Source organism: Palaemon carinicauda, unplaced genomic scaffold, assembly GCF_036898095.1.
Source record: "Palaemon carinicauda isolate YSFRI2023 unplaced genomic scaffold, ASM3689809v2 scaffold991, whole genome shotgun sequence".
Classification (NCBI taxonomy): domain Eukaryota; kingdom Metazoa; phylum Arthropoda; class Malacostraca; order Decapoda; family Palaemonidae; genus Palaemon; species Palaemon carinicauda.
In genome coordinates, this window is record NW_027172304.1 from 37,500 (window position 1) to 60,000 (window position 22,501).

The following is a 22,501-nucleotide window of genomic DNA, read 5'->3' on the forward strand; positions in this document are numbered from 1 at the left end:
ATCATTTTACTTGTAAAGATAAAGTTCATTAGATTCAGAAAAGGCTCGGATATTAAGAATTTTATATGCTTATTTAATGCCTCCTATGGATGCCAGACTGTCTATCGAAGGAAGCCTAATGTACGTTGGTTTGGAACTACCCTTTTCCTGTGACAAGTCAGGGACAGCATAGTTAATGACCATACTGAGACAGGCTAGGCAAGACACAATCTCTCTCTCTCTCTCTCTCTCTCTCTCTCTCTCTCTCTCTCTCTCTCTCTCTCTCTCCGAGACACACCCCTTGCTAAAAGTTTTGGAACAATATGTATTTATATTAGGTTAGGAACTAGCTCGGTAACTTCGTGTCAAAAAACAGAATTTTGGGGCCTTTGCATATTAGCGGCCAGTTCCTCCTGTGTATAAGAAAATGGACACCAGTTAACCTACCCCCCCCCAACCTAACCTAACCTACAAGCCATGTCTTTACTTGCCTAATGGGGGCTAACATCCCTCTGCGATTGCCCTTACACTGCCGTATTCTAAGAAAGTCATCGTACATACAGGTGGCCGCTATCATTGTGATTTTAAGATGATAAAACTGTGTTCAGTAGTTTATTTTCACATTTTGTAGTAGCTACTACAATGTTACAATTGCCCACTCTTAAATGTTTACTGTACTATGGTTACAAGTCCTTCAAATGCAGTTCTAGATTGTTTTAAGTGACTCAGAAAACATGTTAGAATTGCAAAATATACTAGTTGTGAAGCTTATAGTCGGAAAGTTTTCTATTGTTTTCAGTTGATATTCATCACAAGAATGATTTAATATACATTACAATACTATTTAGGTATATAAACACTACAACGCAGGGAGTTAAATGGCTGATAATTCTTTCAATATCTACTGGAATAGCTTTTTGCAAGTTACACCCACTTTTGTATATTAACCCTTTTACCCCCAAAGGACGTATCGGTACGTTTCACAAAACTCATCCCTATACCACCATGGACGTACCGGTACGTCCTTGCAAAAAACTGCTATTTACATTTTTTTTTTTGCATATTTTTGATAATATTTTGAGAAACTTCAAGCATTTTCCAAGAGAATGAGACCAACCTGACCTCTCTATGACGAAAATTAAGGCCGTTAGAGCAATTTAAAAAAAAATATATATATACTGCAAAATGTGCTTGAAAAAGAATAACTCCTGGGGGTTAAGGGTTGGAAAGTTCCAAATAGCCCGGGGGTAAAAGAGTTAAGCGGATAACATTTATTTGAATTCCTTGAATACGCTATAATAAAAAATCTTATGCTGTTGATTAAAATAACCTTTTAAACTAGTATACCCAGCACTCTTAGAATGTATGTTTTAAACTTAATAGTACTTCTGTAAGGTGCTTTTGATGTCTTGCTTATTTGGTTAATTAGCCTATGTTATTGCTTATACCATTGCTATTCCTTAAATACTTTTCTTTTTTACAGGAGACAATTGTATAGCGAGAGAAAGAGATGCAAGATGTAATCAACGCCGCAGCCAGAATCTTGCTGGCTAACAAGCATGGCCACGCGTGTGACCTGGGTCGCACCCGGGCGAGTAGCCTTACGCCCTGGGGCGCCCCTGAGAGGCAGCGGAGAGAGGGGCAACTACGCAAAATTCTTGGTTGAGAGATCCCAGACTCTCATAAGAAAATAGTTTGAGGTAAGTACTGTTAGGAAAAATACAAATTACTTAAAATTTGTGATATAAGTGTTTGTTACATCCCTGTAAAAGTGAATAGGGCAATGGTTAGGTTAAGTCTGAAAGTCTTTTGTCTATTTTCTTCCCATTGTCCAAAATAATATCCATTGTAAAGAGCTCAAGGTTTTTATAGTTAGGAAAAATACAAATGGTTTCCAAATTTTTTATAGCTTATTTTGAAGGCCAGAACAGCTGTGATTAAATGTATGTCCCTGTTGGTGTGATGATTGCCATCTTTTCTACATCCTATTTTGCATCCGGGACTTGGTAATACTGTACTGTACCCTTTTAGGAGATTGACATTCAAGGATATTTTTGCCGTTTGAGCTGGTAAGTTATATCAGCAACTTCAGATACAGGGTACCTGTCTGTTACTGTTTGAACATTAAGTCACCGCAGGGATGCCTTGTGCTGTCTCCTTTACAGACCCTGTGGAGGGGAGATGCCCAGTGGCTGATAGCTTTCTGGCAGATTTCTGGCTGCTCCATGCCCTTGAATAATTGCCCTTCTGGCTAGTTTGTCTGGACCCAGCCATCTGAAGCCTGCTTCAACTGGGGGTCCTTCTGTAACAATATGACTTGGTGTGGGTTTTGATAGAGCCGTGGGTTCCTGCTGGCGGTTGTCCTTGAATACTTTGGGAAAATCCTGAAGGAGCTAAGATATTTGTGGTTCCTGCAGGGAGCTTTTTGCTGCCCTTGGAGGGATGGGCGCTACAGGGGTATTTCTCTGAATGAGTTGCTGCCTCGACACATCTACCGTACCAGCATGTCTTTTACTATCAGAAAATCTGTTGAGTAGTGCAAAGATGAGTTCACTACTGATGAAATGTCCACATGCAGTGATGAATTTCCAGCTGTATGTTTTCCCATGGAATACTTCCATATTTCTGGTTCCATTTGTCTTTATTGAGGCGCCATGTTTTGGTAGACATATGTAGGGTGTTGGGCTCGGTTCAGTCAATGGTTTAGGTTGGCTGGAACAAATGATTTGCCTTTGCCCATATCAACTAGGAATTCCGTCTTGTACATCTCATCAATGCTGTTCTAAAATGTAATGTCTTTTTCATTTGCTGAAAGGCAACGGAAGGCAGTCTTGTTTGTAAGATTTTCAATGATCAATCTATTCTGAAGATGTGTTTTATTTCTTTTATTCTACCATGTTTTGAGTATTGTTCTCCTGTCTGGTCGTTGGCTGCTGATTCCCATCTTAATTTGTCGAACAGGAATTTACGGTCTATTAGATTTCTTATTCCTGATCTAGATATTAATCTCTGGTACCATCATTCAATTAGTTTATGCAAGTTGCATAAGATTTTTCATAATTCAGACTATTTTTTACACTCGGATATTCCCAGACCGTACCATCCTGTTCGTAACACTAGGTATGCAGTTGATTCTAATAGTCATGCCTTCTCCATCATAAGGCTCAGTACTACATAGTATTGTAGAAGTTTTATTCCAGCTGTGACCAAGTTGTGGAATGATCTTCCTAATTGGGGAGTTGAATCAGTAGAACTTCAAAAGTTCAAATTTGCAGCAAATGTTTTTGTTGAACAGGCTGACATAAGTCTCTTTTTATAGTTTTTATATGAAAGATATGTTTTAATATTGTTACTGTTTTCATATAGTTTGTTTATTTCCTTATTTCTCTTCCTCGCTGGGATATTTTTCCTGTTGGAGCCCTTGGGCTTATAGCATCCTGCTTATCCAAGAAGGGTTTTAGCTTAGCTAGTAATAATGATAATTATAGTACCTGTATTTTGTAAGTCGTTTTCATGCTGACCATAGCGGGCTCATGTTTTGGTGACGAGCTTATCACTGTTAGACGCTGGGTAACGAATCTAACTGTGTCATTGAATAAGACATTGCATTCAGTGTGAAATGAGATGGCCTTATGATTCAACACAAGGTAGAATATAGGGGGATATTTCTCTGCTAGTCTAGCGTATCACCACTTTTCACTTAGGCAGGTTGAGTTCGGCTGTGCTGTCCTCTCACTCGTCGCTTCACCTTGCCCAAAACCATTTTTGATTCTGTTCATATTTCCGTCTCTCAAATCTGGTTTCTCACAACGTGCTACTGTATACACATTCTACTTATTGTTTTCATTCAAATTATGATTCATTTTGTTTTTCTCCTTTTTATGTTCCCATTCTTGTTGCAGGCAGGGTTCCATTAGTTATTAAATGATAGACCGAAACACACCTTTCATCACTAACTTTCACAAATGTACTCAATATGCTTAACTCATCTTCCTACTTATATACTTTTCCATCTTTTTTTAGGACTACTGTATCCATAATCACTTTTAATTTCACATATATCACTCCATCAAATACAGTACATGTGCCACACTCTTTACTTTATAATCTACTTTAGGTCCATCCACCACAATCATAGCTTCATTCTTCATTATGTTTTATCCAGATTCAATTGCCACCAAATCTCCCTAACGCCCGTCTCTCTATCGTTGTTCCCTGGTGATTTCGCATCCTCCAAAGCTTTACAAATACAGAAAGTTCCTCAACTTACAGACTTAATAGGTTCCAAGAAGCTGTTTGTAATTCAACTGTTGTTAGATTTTGGCCTAGGGTAGGCTTAACCTGACTCCCATGCCTATAATTTCCAGCTACAAAAGTCATGTCAGCAACTTCAGATACAGGGTGCCTGTCTGTTACTGTTTGAGCGTTAAGTCACCACAGGAATGCCTTGTGCTGTCTCCTTTACAGACCCTGTGGAGGGGAGATGCCCAGTGGCTGATAGCTTTCTGGCAGATTCCTGGCTGCTTCATGCCCTTCAATAAATACCAGGATTGGAAATGTTTTTATTACGTTATTTTTTGATCTTATTACAGTATAAAAACTCTTGATACATCACATCATCTGACATACATTTCAGTTGGATTTGTGTTCGTATCTGAATAGTTGTAAGTTAATTGGTTGTAAGTTGTGGACCTTTTGTATACAAGTCCCATTCATTTCATTCATTCTTGTCCATTCATTGCAATATTTCACTCTATATTCTCTCTATGTTCGTTATTATTATTATTACTAGCAAAGCTACAACCTTGGTTGGAAAAGCATGATGCTATAAGCACAAGGTCCCCAACAGGAAAAATATCCCAGTGAGGAAAGGAAATAAAGAAATAAACTATAGGAGAAGTAGTGAATGCAGAATATCAAATATCTTGATATCTAATATTTATATAATCTCATTTGTAAACTATGAAGGAAGACTTATGTAAGCCTGATCAATATAAAAAAACATTCACTGCAAATTGAACTGAGGTTTAGCCAACCCATTTGCTCTTGGATTATAAGGAATTGTTGACATGCTGAAGTATGCATTCTTGCAACATATTCTCAAATGATTTTCCCAAAAACTCTACACCATTATAGGTAAATATTTTCATTGGGTTGTGCACAAACTGGCTTTTGATAATAGCCATGAACTGAATCGAACTTCATAAACACTTACATCCTGTGCACGCTATATATAAATACTGTACTAATACAATATACATTGGAAACCTGTTTTTCACAGTCCCTCTCATTCACCTCTCTTTAATCAATACGCATCAAAAACTTCCATCCGTCTTTCACACAGGTACAATTAGACTATATTATATCATGGACTATGACCTGGTGTAAACGCACCCCTTTTTTGTAAGTCTTGACAATACTGCTTTGGAAAATGACATGGTCTCTGATAGACACGGTAGTAGTGTTTTCACTCAAAGCTGTTTTAAACTACCAGCCTTAACATCCCTAAATCATCTTTCTGACCAAGCGATTGTCTTTCTAATGACACACCATATACTATATACATTCTACTACATACTTTTGTCTTTCCAGCAATGTAGTGTAGACATTCTACTTCACGATAATCTTTCTACTTCTTGATCGTCTTATCAACAACATTCTTTATACATTCTGCTTCTCATTTTTATTCAAATTATGACTCAAATTAATTTTCTCAACTTCTTATATTACCATTTTCATTGTCAAAATTAACGGGGCATTAAATGATCACCCGAAACATAAACATTCACAAGTATTACAGTACTAGTCCTCCCTTACCTATCACCTTCCTGTATACTTCTCCTTCATCTTTTCCTTGGCACGTCCACAGTCACCTGTAACAGCCCTCTTTGGTCTTCCACATTTATCATTCAGTCCGATTCTAGCGCCATAAGCTTCGTTTTATAATCTACTTTAGACTCGTCTACATAAAACATCTTGATTATTCCCTTTTATACCCAGATTCCTACTCCACCAACTTCTTACTTGCCATGCAATGATTGTGTCCTGTTTATTTCATAATCTGTATAGCATATGCTTAAGCTTCATATAACTAATTTTCTTTTAAGATTCCTATTCTTAACTTGCAAGTGCAGTAAGTGCTTATATACTCGCCCAGCCTTACTTCAATAATTTCTTATACTTGATGCAATATCATTCTGTCTGTATTCAGAAATTTATTCCCCAATAATACATCATACTTATCATTCACTTCAGATCTTTGCCGACTGTACCATGCTGTATGTAGTAATGTGTATGCAGCTAGTTCCAATAGTCTTGCCTCTTCCATCTTAAGGTTCAATACTATTCAGGAAGTTTTATTCCAGCTGTAACCAGATTGTGGAATAATCTCCAGAAGTTCAAATTTGCAAGAAATATTTAATGTTTTTACTGATCGTAAGGTATTTCTCCATTCGTACTCTTACTGAGTAACATAGTTGAGGTTTATAACCTAATAGGCTTGTGTGTGTTATGCAATGGTTGTAGATGTTGATATTCAGGATAATGGGAACATTCTAAGGGTTCAAAGGATCTAGTTAATGGCTAGCATTAGCTGAAGAAAGTATCTGGAAAATGCTGTACCATACAAAAGGATTCACTCTGGAAAGTATCCAGAAGGTAAATGTACTAAATTGTTAATCTCTGGCAATATTAAGCTAAAAGAATTAGGGTAGAGATGCAAATGTTTATAGGGGATATGTTTGCTCAATTCTCTCTAAAAGGTTAGTGAATGATCAGCTTAGCATTCACCTATTATATGGGTCCTTATCATCTTCTGTCGTGTTTTTGATAAAGTCAAAAGTAGTTATTAGTGCCTTCGCAAAGTGTTTGTTGTACATTTTATGGTTATGATGCTCAGTTTCAAGGTCTGTTTTAGGTAAATAGTGCATACGCTTTTCCAGTGTCATCAATCACTTAAAGTAACTCAAGTCAAGCTACCCTTCACCTCTAAACTTTCTTTTTTACCTATTAAGCCAGTAGCACCAGTATCCCTTCGACTTTGGGCTTGTTTGGCTTATATTGCAATCGCTGTAAACAGGATTGTATGATGTCATTATTAAGCATGGCCTTTGGATTTTCCTGCTGGGTCCATAAATGGTATTTGCATAATAGTTTTATCATGATGCTGAACTCCAAGGTTAAAATGCTGAGAGGTTTAGCACATGTAAGCCGGTTAAGTATTGAAATAATTCATTCTATTTAGATTAGTTAGAGTTTGATTTTCCCGAAACTAGGCAGGATGCCAAGTAATCTGTCTCTAATGTTAGGACTTGTGCAATTTCCCCAAGATTTCTTATACTTCAGAGGGGTTTAGAACATGAAAGCTTATTAAGTATTGAAATAATTCAATCTATTTAAACTAGTGTATGTTTGCTTCTGATTTTTCCATTTTCTAATTAATGCTAAATATTCTCTCTCTAATGTCACTTGCCTTGTACAATTTCTGCCAGATTTCATATAATTCTGTCATATGAAATGAAGAATGAATAAATCAAATTAATGATAAATAATTAAGGATGAAAAATGCTTGTTTTTTTTTTGGTACAGAATTCTCTATCTATAACTAATGAATGTAGTACGGGTGTTTATTGAACATTTAAAAAAAAGTTCTTTAATCATGCAAATGTATTTGTAGTGTTTTTTAAGTCTTGCATAGATTATTCTTCAATATACATAATCATTTCCTATGCTTATTGATGCAAAGGGGCTCGGTTAGATTTCGCCAGTTGTATCTATTTTCAGCTTTTAAATCAATACTTCTTCATTCATTATCTCTTACTTCACGCTTCATAGTCTTTAGCCATGTAGGCCTGGGTCTTCCAACTGTACTAGTGCCTTGTGAAACCCAGCTGAACATTGGTGAACTAATCTCTCTTGGAGAGTGCAAAGAGCATGCCCAAACCATTTCCATCTACCTCCAGTTTCTTTCTACCTAAGCTGTCTAACTTCTTTGACTTGAACTGTCTCCTCTTTTCAGTTCTTCGCATACTGGTCTTTTGACCATACCTTTATAGTAGCCACATGAAACTAAATGGACAATTCTAATTATTTTGGGGGTATTTAGACATCCTGTTTTGCCTAGGATCATTTATTTTTAATAATGCAAATTTACATTTCCTTAGATGGTGGATACAAGGAAGGGAAGTAAGAGATGACGATGGATTAAAAAATCAAGAAAATTTGTAGCTTGGACATACAAAGACCTTTGTTCCCCTGTGGACAAATATTCAGATGTTAAAGGTAAGAATGACTTTAATTTAAAATATCATAGAATAGTTGATTTATAGGCTTAAGTTTCTTTTATTTCTGCTTTATATTTCTTAAATAATGTATATAAAGTTCTCATATACACTCAGTTTTCCTTTCTGACAAACAAGGTGTTAATTACTGTACCGTAGTTGTTCAGGGGCTACTTTCCTCTTGTTAAGGGTGGAAGAGACTTTAGCTTTGGTAAGCAGCTCTTCGAGTAGAAGGACACTCATTCACTGGTCTCGGGTAGTGCCATAGCCTCTGTACCCATGGTCTTCCACTGTCTTGGCTTAGAGATCTATTATTAGAGGGTTCAATCGGGCACACTATTTTATCTTATTTTTCTTCCTCTGGTTAAAGGTTTTATAATTCATATAAAGATTTATTTTAATATTGTTACTGTTCTTAAAAGATTTTATTTATATCCTTACCTCACTGGGCTATTTTCCCTGTTGGAGCCCTTGGGCTTATAGCATCCTGCTTTTCTAACTAGTGTTGTAGCTTAGCAAGTGATGATAATAATAATAACAATAGTAATAATAATGATGATGATAATAATAATAAACATCACTTACAGTATTGTAATATACAGCAGATTTACAAATTGAACTTTCTCATTGTGTATGGCCAAAACTATCATCCACAGTCCTCCACATTCCAGTTGTGCCATTCATTGAAAAAGCTTTTGCATTCACTTCTTCATCCATACATTCACACAGGATATAACATTCTACAGCAAATTACAAGGCTTCTAGCAAATCTTCTCTTTACATCCCTTTTCATATTAAAGTAGGAGTACGTTTCTTGTTACAATTTTCCGGGTCGTATATCATTGGTATAATTAATTTCTTCCACATCTTCCAATGATTACAATTCCTTCATTCTTCCGTGAAAAATTAGCATTACAAAGCCACTCACTCTGAATTCTTTTAGCCATCTTATGCTCTTTCATCAATATTTCATTTTCCACATCCATTCCAGTATCATTCTTTCTCAAAAAAGAATGTGACATTTACTCATCTCTCAGAACAACAAAATTATGCATATCCTTTTTCATATCCCATATATTTACTTTCGACTTCATTCCCTCCCAAGTAGCTATATGACCCAGTCCAGGTTCATGTATTTTCAAACAATACTTGCTGCTCTTTTTGGAACATCCGACTCCAAGCTACATCACGTATCGGACTAGCATTCACCAAGGAAATCTTCAAATCTGTCTAGTCAATCCACATTAGAAATGAAGACAACTCGAACACACTAAATGTAATCCAATAATTTTTGTTCACGCTATCAGATTTATACGCAAGGTTACTATTCCAGAATGTACTCTTACCCCACTCTCATACAGCTATCAAAATCTTTCAAAAAAGCATCACTGTTTGCATTGCTTTTAATTCTTCCAGATACTGTATTATTATTATTATTATTATTATTACTATCCAAGCTACAACCCTAGTTGGAAAAGCAAGATGCTATAAGCCCAGGGGCTCCAACAGGGAAAAATAGCCCAGTGAGGAAAGGAAATAAGGAAATAAATAAATGAAGAGAACAAATTAACAATATATTAATGTTCATGATTCTGAATTGTTTTTGTTTCGTAAATAGATCTCTTATTACTTTGATGCTCTGATTCATTCGTACTTTGAATAGAACCATAGAAAGACCATCCTTAACCATTTCTTTTACACCTTACAAAACATAATCAAGTCTTGAATTGCTGCCACCTCTGCATTGCTTATCATCATCGGCCCTTTGGGAGAAAATAATAGGGTCAATGTTCTCCATACCACCATTATTATTATCATTATTATTATTATTATTATTATTATTATTATTATTATTGTTATTATTTCTAGCTAAGCTACAACCCTAGTGTAAAAAAAAGGATGCTTCAAGCCCAAGGGCTCCATTGGTGAAAACTAGCCAATGAGGAAAGGAAATAAATAAACTATGAAAAGAAGTAAAATAATCTAAATAGAATATTTTTAGAACATTAACAACATTAAAACAATAAAATGTTCTAAGCACACTAACATTATTAAAACAGATCTTACATATATAAACTATACTAAGAGATTTATGTCAGTCTGTTCAACATGAGAACATTTGCTTCGAGTTTGAACTTTTGAAGTTCCACCGATTCAACTATACCTGATTAGGAAGATCATTCCACAACTTGGTAACAGCTGGAATAAAACTTGTAGAGTACTGTGTAGTATCGAGCCTCATGATGGAGAAGGCCTGACTATTAGAATAATATAGGTCATATGTATTGGCTTTGTCCTGAAAATTCTTCTTCTTCACCTAATCATGCACATGTAAAGACTTTCACCTCACTTCCAGCTTCCTTAGCACTCCATTTACTAACTGCATATGCCCTACAATTGATTTGTTCATTATCATATCCATATCAATAAAACTCTTCTTGGATATTCCCTCAACACAGCATTCATAGATCGTTGAAAAACAGCTGGTGCATTAGCTAGTCCAGAACAGGTTTTTAAATTGAATGTGCTTTTCAGCTGCGATAAATGTTATTGGTGTACTCTTCTTCCGAGGTCATATTAAATCCAGTTTCATGAACACACTCATCCCTAATGTACTAAATAGTACAGTACACAAAAGCACTCATGTACAACACATTTGAAATCTCTTTTATTACGAGTATAGTCATCTCATAACCCTTTCTATTAATTCTTTATTAAACATACTTCTATAGGCATGCATGGCCATTAATGTTATGATGCCAGATAATTACCAATTATTCTTTCATTTATTCATTCACTGCCCCTCAATCTCTTTCTTGTAACAGGCTGTGGAAAGTGACAGGGTCTGATAGATAATGGTGTTTTTGTCCATAGCTGTTTTAAACTGACAGCTTTAATGTTCTTGAATCCTCATCTCCCAGACTTAATAATCATCATTCCAACAACATACTCTACAGATTCTTCTTTCATTTAGCTTAACTCAATTTAGTTTTTTCAATGTCTTGTATTTCCGTTTGTTCCTACTACTGGTAAAATTCTTTATGCTTTAGGGTTCGCATTTCTGTTACTACCAGATTGGAGAATTACCGTGGGCCTGGCAGCCTTGTGGTCGCACCATGATCATCAGTGTGTTGATGCTAGCGGCTGTGTGCTCACAGCCATACAAGGCTGTTAGGCCCACAATAATTCTTCGATTAAGTCTTAACAAATCTGCGTCGGAGCTAACCCCAAGAAATGATTCCGTATAGCTAGGAAAACAGAAATGATTTTATAAATTTTTAGTTTGCATTGCTGAATTTGATAAACTGAATCATACCTTTCATCATAAACGTTCACAAACATTATATTACTCGTCACTCCTAACCTATCACCTTCCTGTATACTGTACTTTATCATGCTTTGCTTGGCACATCCATATTCACGTATAAACCCTTTCTTTGGTCTTCCTCATGTATCATTCAGGCAAATTCATGTGCCTCATTATTATTATTATTATTATTATTATTATTATTGAAAATCCTATTTGATAATCATATTTTATTAGAGAGTACTGTATTTAGACATCATTAATTGTCTAGGATTTAGTTTTACATACCAGGAGGAATTTTACCATTCAACACTACTGTATTTCATTTTTAATTATGCTGATTTAAATTTCTTTTCAAAATGAATAAAAATATCTATATTTTTAATTTCAGGTGAGATAGCCGGGTTGAAGCTCTCATTCGAGTCCCCACTTGCGCTCCCACTGGGGAATGGCACAGTGGGCTAGTGTCTGGGTGGTGTAAGCCCAGCCCAACCGAGATAGTGCAGAGCTTCATGGTTTCAACCAAGGTAAGAATGAATGAATTTATTAATCAGCTGATCGATAGATTTATGCAGTTGAAAGGCTAAGGCTATTATTGGAACATAAATTGGTACAGTCAGATTTTAAAAGGAGTGGTTTGAAACTATTATAATGTATGAAAAATATTAAAATCACAATTAAATGTCCTTAGAATGTAATGGGTAATTTGTTTGGTCCTTTGTGTTCTGCTGTACTATGTATTTGAAAAGTTCAATGATTCTGGGTCAAAACAAATGTTTTTGTCGGTATTCAGGCTGAAAAGTATGAATTACCGTAATATTGGGCACTGTGTGTAGATAGATGATCAGGGATGGATCACAATCTTCAAATATATATATTTTTTGTTTCCTAACATAATCATTTTTAAAAAAAAAAACTTCTACTTTGTTGTGGTGGCCTGGTTGTAGCATCCTTGATTTAAGTCCCGCTCAAATTCCTTGGTCGGTGCAACCTCACCATCCATGTGAACTTAGGATAGGGGTGTTTGGGGGACTCTTACAGGTCTACCCATTGAGTCATCAGCAGCCATTGGCTGTCTCTCCTTGGCCCTAGCTTGGATGGAGAGGGGGCTTGGGCGCTGATCATATGCAATATGGTCAGTATCCAGGGCATTATTGTGCTTGATAGGGCAATGGCACTATGATGCACAGATCTACACATTCTAGTTGCATCATTTATTGGGACTACTTGAACATTCACTTCTTCATCCGTACATTCTTCACATGCAGGATATACCAACCCACAACAAACTACACACCTTCCCGTAATTGATCTTGTATTCTCATAACGTACCTTTCCAAAATGTATTCTCATTACGTACCTTTCCTTTTGGGAGTAGGAATTAGTTTATCATAACAATCGTTAATCTTGTATACCGTTGGAGGTAACTCGTATTTCTTAAACACCTTCCAATGATGATATTTCTGCACTTCCCCATATGTACAGGATAGGCTTTACAAATTTCCTCATTCTGCTTAAAAGTCTGCATACTTTCATGAACCATGTTATCCTCTGCCATCAATAATCCATGTCTCACATCCATTCCTAAAACCACAGGTGTGTTTCCTTTACAATCTGGCCATCCTTCTAAAGTGAATTACTTCAACATTGCAAAGCTGTGTCCTGTTTTGTCTTCTATTTAATGTCCTCTCTGACACCAGTACGCTCATGGAAATTAGTATAAACTATATTTCCATTGGTCTGATAAATTATGTAGTTTTTCAAATCATTGAACCTGGCAACTTCTGTAATCTGGGATGAGTTATAGACTAAAGTCTTTTGAAAATGGTCTTAGATATTTTAAATCCTACTTTACAGTAGCATTGAATTTTCCATGAAATATCGTTTGTTTTTCTATAAGAGCATTGAATTTCCCATGAAATATCGTTTGTTTTTCTATAAGAAAGGAAAAGATATTAACAACTCTCTCTTGATTTGTGCATAATTTAGTGATTTTGTAAGGGATTGCACAGCTTGTGCTATAGGTTTTATCATTTTGTAGTGCACAAGCTACAGTGGCATAAAAGAGTAACAAGTTTATCAACATTACAATACTTGAGAACAAGAACTTCACTCACTCATTTTTTCAGTTCCTGGAAGCACTTAGCTTGTGCTTCACTCCGCTGGAAGACAACATCTTGCTTTAATACATTTCTTATTGGTTCATTTATATCTTGACAAATTATGTATAAACTTAGCCCAATCTTATACGCTAATTTTTGTCCTGTGGATAGGGAAAATTGGCAATAGTCTTTGCTTTCATTTTGTTTGGTTTCAATAGATTTTGCTTTTTTTGTCTGTTTCCAATAGCCTTTGCTTTGTTTTTGTCTGGTTTCAATAGATTTTGCTTTGTTTTTGTCTGTTTTCAATAGCCTTTGCTTTCATTTTGTCTGGTTTCATTAGATTTTGCTTTTTATGTCTGTTTTCAATAGCCTTTGCCTTCTTTTTGTCTGGTTTCAATAACCTTTGCTTTCTTTTTGTCTAGTTTCAATAGCGTTTCCTTTCTTTTTGTATGGTTTCAATCACTCAGAAGTTAGCACATGTTATACTCAACCTAGATTGACTCCAGCTTTAATTTATTTGAATTTAACCATTGCTGTTTTGCAGTACAGTACTAAACATTTTTAACCTTTTGTCCTGTTATTCATTGCTTCCATGAATCAGAATATCATTCAGTTTAACCTTTACACCAAACCTTTATCAAACATTTCGTGTATTGACCTCGGACATATTTATAGGGTGTGGCCTACTCAGAAACTTAGTTTTAAATACCAGTATTTCCTAAAATATATATCAAAAGGCCAAAGTCTAGACTCTAGGTGAATCCTCATCCAGTGGAAGATGCCAAAAACTTTTTTGAGCATCAAGAACTGTAAAAAGATTTGGATTTGATAACCTTGTTGACACTTCTTTAAAACTAAGTATACAGTAAAGGATAAGGATGTCTCTTCAAAACCGTATTATCCTTTTATACTCTACACTATTTACCAACTCTGGAGAACCACTTGCCTCTGGTATTTTTCTCTTTTCTCCATTCCTTTTGGTTCAACCTAGAGCCCAGATCTAGATCGAAGGAGTTTGGTGCTTTTTTAGGTGGGTGTATAATTGGGCCAGTGCCTGGATATTTAAGTCTTAAGGAAAAGATATCATCAATGCAACTAAATCTTTCAATAAAACTCAGATTATTCGGAAAACATCATTTATGCTTTATTTAGGTTTTTCTAAACACACAAGTGTTATGAATTTAGGGACTAAAAGTTCAGTTACCATCCGCAACATTAAACACCAGTTTATACTTGAAATTATCATAGATATCTTCAATTCATATTTTATTAATTGGAAGTATTTTACTATTGGTGAAGGACCTGGTAATAGCCATAAGACTTCTTTACCTCATCTAGTCAAAGATCCTCTTGGGTAGCATGCTAACTTCAGCACCTTCATCCACTAATACATTGAATTGCATCATATACTCTGGAAACTGAGGCTTGACCAAGTCTATATGCTATAAATCAATAATTTATCAGCATATTTGCACATGTCCCAGGGTTATATACACCAAGCAGTAAGATCAAAGTACAGTACTGCATGGTTGAACACAAGAATACAGTGTGTACACCATGACAGGCAGTTTGGCCAAGGATAGAACAAGCTATAGCCATGACTTTTTCTGTTGTGGTCCTTATAACAAATATTGGTGGCATGACATGGAGGAGCTGTAATAATAAGACTGTACATACACATGTAGATAATAGAAATCAAAACATCACCAATAAGTCATAGAGAGTTATGAATATCAGCATAAGTTTATCAGAGCGGAATAGGAATACTTCCAAGCACATGATCCTGCACTATTAGTCTTGATGATCCTCAGATCTTGAAGATTGTTCTACCCATCCCTGCATACAGCTTTGCCTTGTGAATTTAGTTGCTGCTTTCAGAGGGATGTCCACAGAATCTAAAAAGGATTGCGGTGCCCCCATTTGTAACATTCTTGGTCTGCCTCTGGAAAAACCCACCGTCCAAAGGGATGTCTATAGCAACGTAATTTGCTACTACCGTATTGATTTCTTGGCGTTTACCCGAGAGAAATTCATCTTTCTTGGCTTGGTTTTGTGTCCTATACTGTACTGCATGAAATTGTTGCTGGAATATTGTTTGTTTGACAGCAGCATTGAAGTTTTCTTGTGCCTTTCACTGAATGCTGGAATCTAAATTTGTTTAATTTGATGGAGCAGTATTCAACATTTTCTTTTGCTTTTCACTAACTTCATGGGCTCAGCATTGATTAATTACATCTTCAGATGATAAATTACCTTGTCTTATTAGTGGAATCTTGTTTGATTTGATAGCTGCATTGAATTTTTTCTTATACTCTTCACTAACTTCGTAAGTTGAGCATTGATTGATAACCTCTTTAATCGATACATTACCCTGTCGTATTAGTCTGCCTCTTAGAGTTTCATCTGTTATTCCACAAATGATCTTGCCCCTCAATAACTCATCATAAAATTGGCCATAGTTTCAGTTCATTGCTTTCTTTAAACCCCTTACTTATATTTTACCTTTTCATTTTCCTCCTCTCATGTTTATTTAGGTTAGATACAGTGCCACATCACACCTTGAGACACTAAGGACATTTCCGCACCGAACACCCTGTTTAATATTAGCCGCAACTGTAGTTGACGACAAAACCTAATAGAGCACAAAGTCAGGCTTAATTTGGCAGTGCATATGTCTTTCTATTCTGTTAGGAAATTATTTTTTATAGGTGTTATAAAAGGGAGAATATATACATTATAACAGCATATTTGTATTCAGGAAATAAACATAATTTCTTGGGTAGCATGAACTTTATGGAAAATAAATCCATTCACATTCTTTTGACTTTATGATATTACGTGTTACAGAATGATAACTTGATAAGGTGCCCCTTACATTTCCTCCATACTTGTGTTAGACTTTTCTGCAGCCATATATCTTGTGTATATCACTTATAAGTGACCTTTGCTCAATACACTATAAGTATATGGTTACGAAGATTGAAGCAATCTTTGCCAGTATCAAACAGGAGAACCGCTGTTTGTGTTTATGGTGATATCCTGAATATGTATGGTACTACCTGACTGCTCAGTGTTCAGATATGCTCCAAGTATAGGTAGTAGGTTGGCCAGAGCACCAGCCACCTGTTGAGATACTACTGCTAGAGTGTTATGGAGTTCTTTGACTGTTCAGACAGTACTACATTGGATCCTTCTCTCTGGTTACGGTTCATTATCCCTTAGACTACACATACACCGAATAGGCTGGGCTATTCTTACGTATCCTCTGTCCTCATGCACCTGACAACACTGAGATTACTAAACAATTTTTATTCACCCAAGGGGTTAACTACTGCACTGTAATTGTTCAGTGTCTACTTTCCACATGGTGAGGGTAGAAGAGACTCTTTAGCTATGGCAAGCAGCTCTTCTAGGGAAATGCCACTCCAAAATCAAACCATTGTTCTCTAGTCTTGGCTAGTGCCATAGCCTCTGTACCATGGTCTTCCACTGTCTTGAGTTAGAGTTCTCGTGCTTGAGGGAACACTCAGGCACACTATTCTCTCTTGTTTCTCTTCCTCTTGGTTTGTTAAAGTTTTCATAGTTTATATAGGAATATTTATTTGAATACTGTTGATGTTCTTAGAATATTTGATTTTTCCTTGTTTCCTTTCCTCACTGGGCTATATTCCCGATTGGAGCCCCTGGGCTTATAGCATTCTGCTTTTCCAACGTGGGTTGTAGCTTAGCAAGTAATGATAATAATAATAATGATGATAATAATAATAATAATAATAATAATAATAATAATAATAATAATAATAATATTCACTATCAAAGATAGGACAACTGTTTATGTGAAATTCATGGTGTAGTGATTCTTTGGATATTGTTAAAGTAGACTTGATTATTATTATTATTATTATTATTATTATTATTAGCTAAGCGAATGCCCAAATTGAAAAAGCAGAATGCTATAAGCTCCAAAGGGAAAACAGCCCTGTGAGGAAAGGAAGTAATGAAATAAACGAATTGTATATGAGAAGTAATAAATAAAATAAATGAAATATTTCATGAGTGAAAAGTGACCATACCAACTTCACGATACATATCAGTGGCACAATAATTAAGCTATGCTGGCAAGGAGATGTTTCATAAGATGTACCTATTTAGAATGATAGTTTCTTGTAGTATCTGCAACCTCCCCATCCTTATGAGCTAATGATTTGTGTTTTGGGTGAACTTATTAACCTTCCGATTCATCAGAAGCCATTGCCTGTCCCTCCATGGTCCTAGCTTGAGAGAGAGAGAGGGGCTTGGGCACTGATCATATGTGTATATATGGTCATTCTCTAGGTCATTGGCACTGTTCCTTACCTCTGCCATTCATGAGTTGCCTTTAAACATATAAAAAGGACTGTGAACATGAATGTCAGGGCAAATATTCAACTGTACAGTACTTGTTTCCATTTCCTTCTATCTTGCTGTCAACCATTTGGCTATTACTTCATAAGGCAATTGTATGGTTTACTTATTGTTGCAAATTTGCACTGAATGCCCTCCTAGGGCACATTGCTGTCCCTTGTGGCTTAAATAAATAAATCAGATCTAATGTCTGCATCAGAAGCAAACAGATTTTTACAGACTGTGGGCATAAGGTTTGTGTCTGAAGACTAAGTTTCAGATAAATCTCTTGGAAATTTGGGAAATGTGTTATGTATGGTTTGGGGAGAAACTTCTCAAGGAGATAGACGTCTTGATGATGTACATAGCTTTGTTAAGGCATTTTTGTTAACTGGGTCTTGATTATCGTTATCATAGCATAGTTTAGACGTATTATTTGAGTTGCTTGGTTTAGACTTAAGTTAAATTTGTTTTACCTTTTACATATGTACATGCGTATGTACTGTATATACATGGTATATGTATGTATATATATTTTGCTGTATGTATGTATGGACAGTATATTTCATCATCATCTCCTCCTACGCCTATTGACGCAAAGGGCCTCGGTTAGATTTTGCCAGTCGTCTCTATCTTGAGCTTTTGATTCTATACTTCTCCACTCTTCATCTTCCACTGTGTGTGAGTGTGTGTGTGTGTGTAGTCACTTGTTTTTGCAATGCTATAGTTGCCATTTCACCTATGCCATAGCTTACATATTAAATACTGCAAATATGAGACTGTTCTGACTGCCATGGTGATCAAAAGCGAATAGGATTTTAATCCACAAATATCTTTTCTTTCAGCAGGAGATATTCCTGGGAAGCCAGACATCACAAATCACAGCCAATGTAAGTACACAATTTTAGTTTTGTGTGTGTTTTATCTGTAGTTTTAGTCAGGGGCATATACTACTACTTAGTGTCACAGAACATATTCTCTTGCTTGAGGGTACACTTGGGCACACCATTCTATCTTGTTTCTCTTCCTCCCGTTATATTGAAGTTTTTATCCTCTTGTTATTTTCAAGTTTTTATAGTTTATATGTGAGAGATTTATTTTAATGTTGTTATTGTTCTTAAACTTCTCTTGTAGTTTTTCTTGATTTCCTTACCTCACTGGGCTATTTTCCATGTTTGGAGCCCTTGGGCTTAAAGCATCCAGCTTTTCTGCCTAGGGTTGTAGCTTAGCAAGTAATTATAATAATAATAATAATAATGATAATGATAATAATTGTCAAATCCACAGTGTTATTATTATTATTATTATTATTATTATTATTATTATTATTATTATTATTATTAGCCAACCTACAACCCTAGTTGGAAAAGCAAAATGCTAAAAGCACAAGGGCTCCAATAGGGAAAAATAGCCCAGTGATGAAAGGAAATAAGGAAATGAATAAATGATGGAGAACAAATTAACAATAAATCATTCCAAACACAGTAACAACGTCAAAACATATATTATTATTATTACTTGCTAATCCATAACCCTGGTTGGAAATAATGATAATAATAATAATAATGACTATAATATTCCATAAGCCCAAGGACTCCAATAAGAAAAAATAGCCCAGTGAGGCAATGAAACTAGGAAATAAACAAACTACGAGATAAGTAATGAACAATTAAAATAAAATATCTTGAGATCAGTAACAACATTAAAATAGATCTTTCTTATACACGTCTGTGTTGAGAGTTAAGGTTTGATATATATTTATTAATTTGGCTAAATTTTTAGATATTGTGTTTGTAGACATTGTTGTGTCATAAACCCTTATGCTTTTATTGTAAGGATCAAGTTTGCATTTCCCTATCTATCGAAGTCTGCTGGTGGGAATATTGTCTCACATTTTCCCCCACAGTTGAAGTGGTTTGAGACCAAGAGCGATATGAGATAACTTAATTCATTTTGAACAACGAATGGATGGAAATTTAAGACATATTCATATGATCAATATTTGAAGACAAGATTATTATTATTATTATTATTATTATTATTATTATTATTATTTTGTTGTGTATCGTTTACTTAATTGTTTAGAATTACCTCTCTCTCTCTCTCTCTCTCTCTCTCTCTCTCTCTCTCTCTCTCTCTCTCTCTCTCTCTCTCTCTCTCTCTCTCTCTCTCTCTCTTTATATATATGTATATATATATATATATATATATATATATATATATATATATATATATATATATATATATATATATATATATATATATTTATAATGCCTTTAATTCTTTGAACAAAACATGATTTGCCTAAACTTTATTTACAAATGATTTTATTTATTTTACTTGCATTTCAAGTGTTAAATAACGATTCAGTTTTTTTGTTGGTGCTAATTGAATTCTTGAATAAATGTACCAGTTGCCAAGGGGCTGGCCGGTTTGGGAAAAAGAATCTTGAGTGTCAGAATAGATGACTTTTCATGTGATAATTACTTCGTTGTTTCCAGTTAGTTTTCTTATAGATATTTCTGTTATATGATTTTGATAATTCATTCTTTTAGCTATGGTAAGCAGCTCTTCTAGGAGAAGGACACTCCAAAATCAAACCATTGTTCTCTAGTCTTGGGTAGTGCCATAGCCTCTGTACCATGGTCTTCCACTGTCTTGGGTTAGAGTTCTCTTGCTTGAGGGTACACTATTCTATCTTACTTCTCTTTTTCTTCAAGTTTATATAGTTTATATATGAAAGATCTATTTTAATGTTGTTACTGTTCTTAAAATATTTTGTTTTAATTTTTCATTACTTCTCTTGTAGGTTATTTATTTCCTTGTTTCCTTTTCTCACTGGGCTATTTTACCCTGTTGGAGTCCTTGGGCTTATAGCATTCTGCTTTTCCAATTATGGTTGTAGCTTAACCAGTATGCTGTTATGACTAAACTATTCCTAGTTGCTTAAATTTTCCATTCAATTTTGTCGTATATATTAATAAACCTGGCTAATAACGAGAGAGAGAGAGAGAGAGAGAGAGAGAGAGAGAGAGAGAGAGAGAGAGAGAGAGAGAGAGAGAGAGAGAAATATTATACGAGAGAACCTACGTTGTGATAAACAGTACTCTACAAATCTTATTATGTATGCTATACTTGATTATACATTATCTTTATTGGTTACATTTAATCTTGAATAACATGTATTTCCATCTAATGAGATTAATGGTCGGATTTTAAGAATAAAACGACGTTTTAAGACATAAAAAGGCCAACGGCCTAAAGCTTCCTCCTGTCAGCTAGAGGTAAATACGTCGTAGTTTTTTGTTTCGTTTTTCTGTTATATTACGCTTAATGAGCTAATAATGATAATGATAGTAATACTACGGATAATATTAATTGTGATCACGAGTTATGTTATAGTATGTAATGTTAATTTCCGATTTTTAGAGATGTATTCTTTGTAACTCGTATGATTTTGTATCTCAGGTTTTCCAACAGAGAAAGGCCAACGTCTAATCAACTGCCGCTTTAAAAGGCCAACGTAATAGTAGAAAAAGGCCGAAAATATAGCATTTAAGCTGACCAATTTAAAAAAGGCCAAATTTAGGTATCTAGCGCGAAAAAAAGCCAAGTTTAAGTTTTTGGGCCCGAAAAAGGCCAACTTGGCAACCCTGGATCTAATGTTTACGATTTCCAGAAATCGATTCACTAAAATCGGTCATAATTCTTATATGCAAGCTTTTTTATATACTTTATTCAAAGCAGCGTTGTATATAATTATTGCGTATGCTTATATTTTATTAAATATGCCGGTATAATAGAAATTAAGTTGATTAATGAGTAAAATTAGCGGACATTTCGTCAGAAGCTGGGTTGTTGGCGATCGTCAACCCATATCTATTTGGCTTCTATTATACCGGCTTTATGCCTTCAATATTGTGAATTAGGCTTATATATATGGATTCCTGCCATGACAAAACCTATCTTAGGAAGGAGAAATATGAAAATTCATGCCGATTTTATTTAAAATGATGATTCGAAGTTTCGAGGCGAAGCTGTGAGGCATAACCATTATAACGGCGCAGATATGCAGATCTGCCCAAAACAGTATAGGAAAACTCCTGCTTCAGAATCAAATATTTTTCATCATATTGAATTAGTTATTTTAAGTATTCGAGAGGAATACATTAACCTGTTTTATCAAAAGGGTAATAAGATAAAATGATTATTACTTACAGAATAATAGCATGGGTTCAAGCTTTAAATACCATTAAATTTATTATTATTATTATTATTATTATTATTATTATTATTATTATTATTATTACTGTATTACTCTTATTATTATTATTATTACTGTATTACTATTATTATTATTATGATTATTATTTTTATTATCATTATTACTAGCCAAGCTATATATATATATATATATATATATATATATATATATATATATATATATATAT

General features: G+C 34.9%; 1 long non-coding RNA gene across 1 annotated transcript in view; it reads left to right on the plus strand.

Annotated features, from left to right (window-relative positions):
* The first annotated feature begins 1,467 nt into the window (after positions 1–1,467).
* The window catches only part of LOC137637762 (uncharacterized), a 24,931-nt gene continuing 3,897 nt past the window's right edge, over positions 1,468–22,501 (plus strand). The window contains exons 1-4 of the long non-coding RNA XR_011043784.1: positions 1,468–1,679; positions 8,142–8,259; positions 11,957–12,092; positions 18,896–18,940. This is a non-coding gene — a long non-coding RNA (uncharacterized lncRNA). The remainder of the gene's footprint in view (positions 1,680–8,141; positions 8,260–11,956; positions 12,093–18,895; positions 18,941–22,501) is intronic.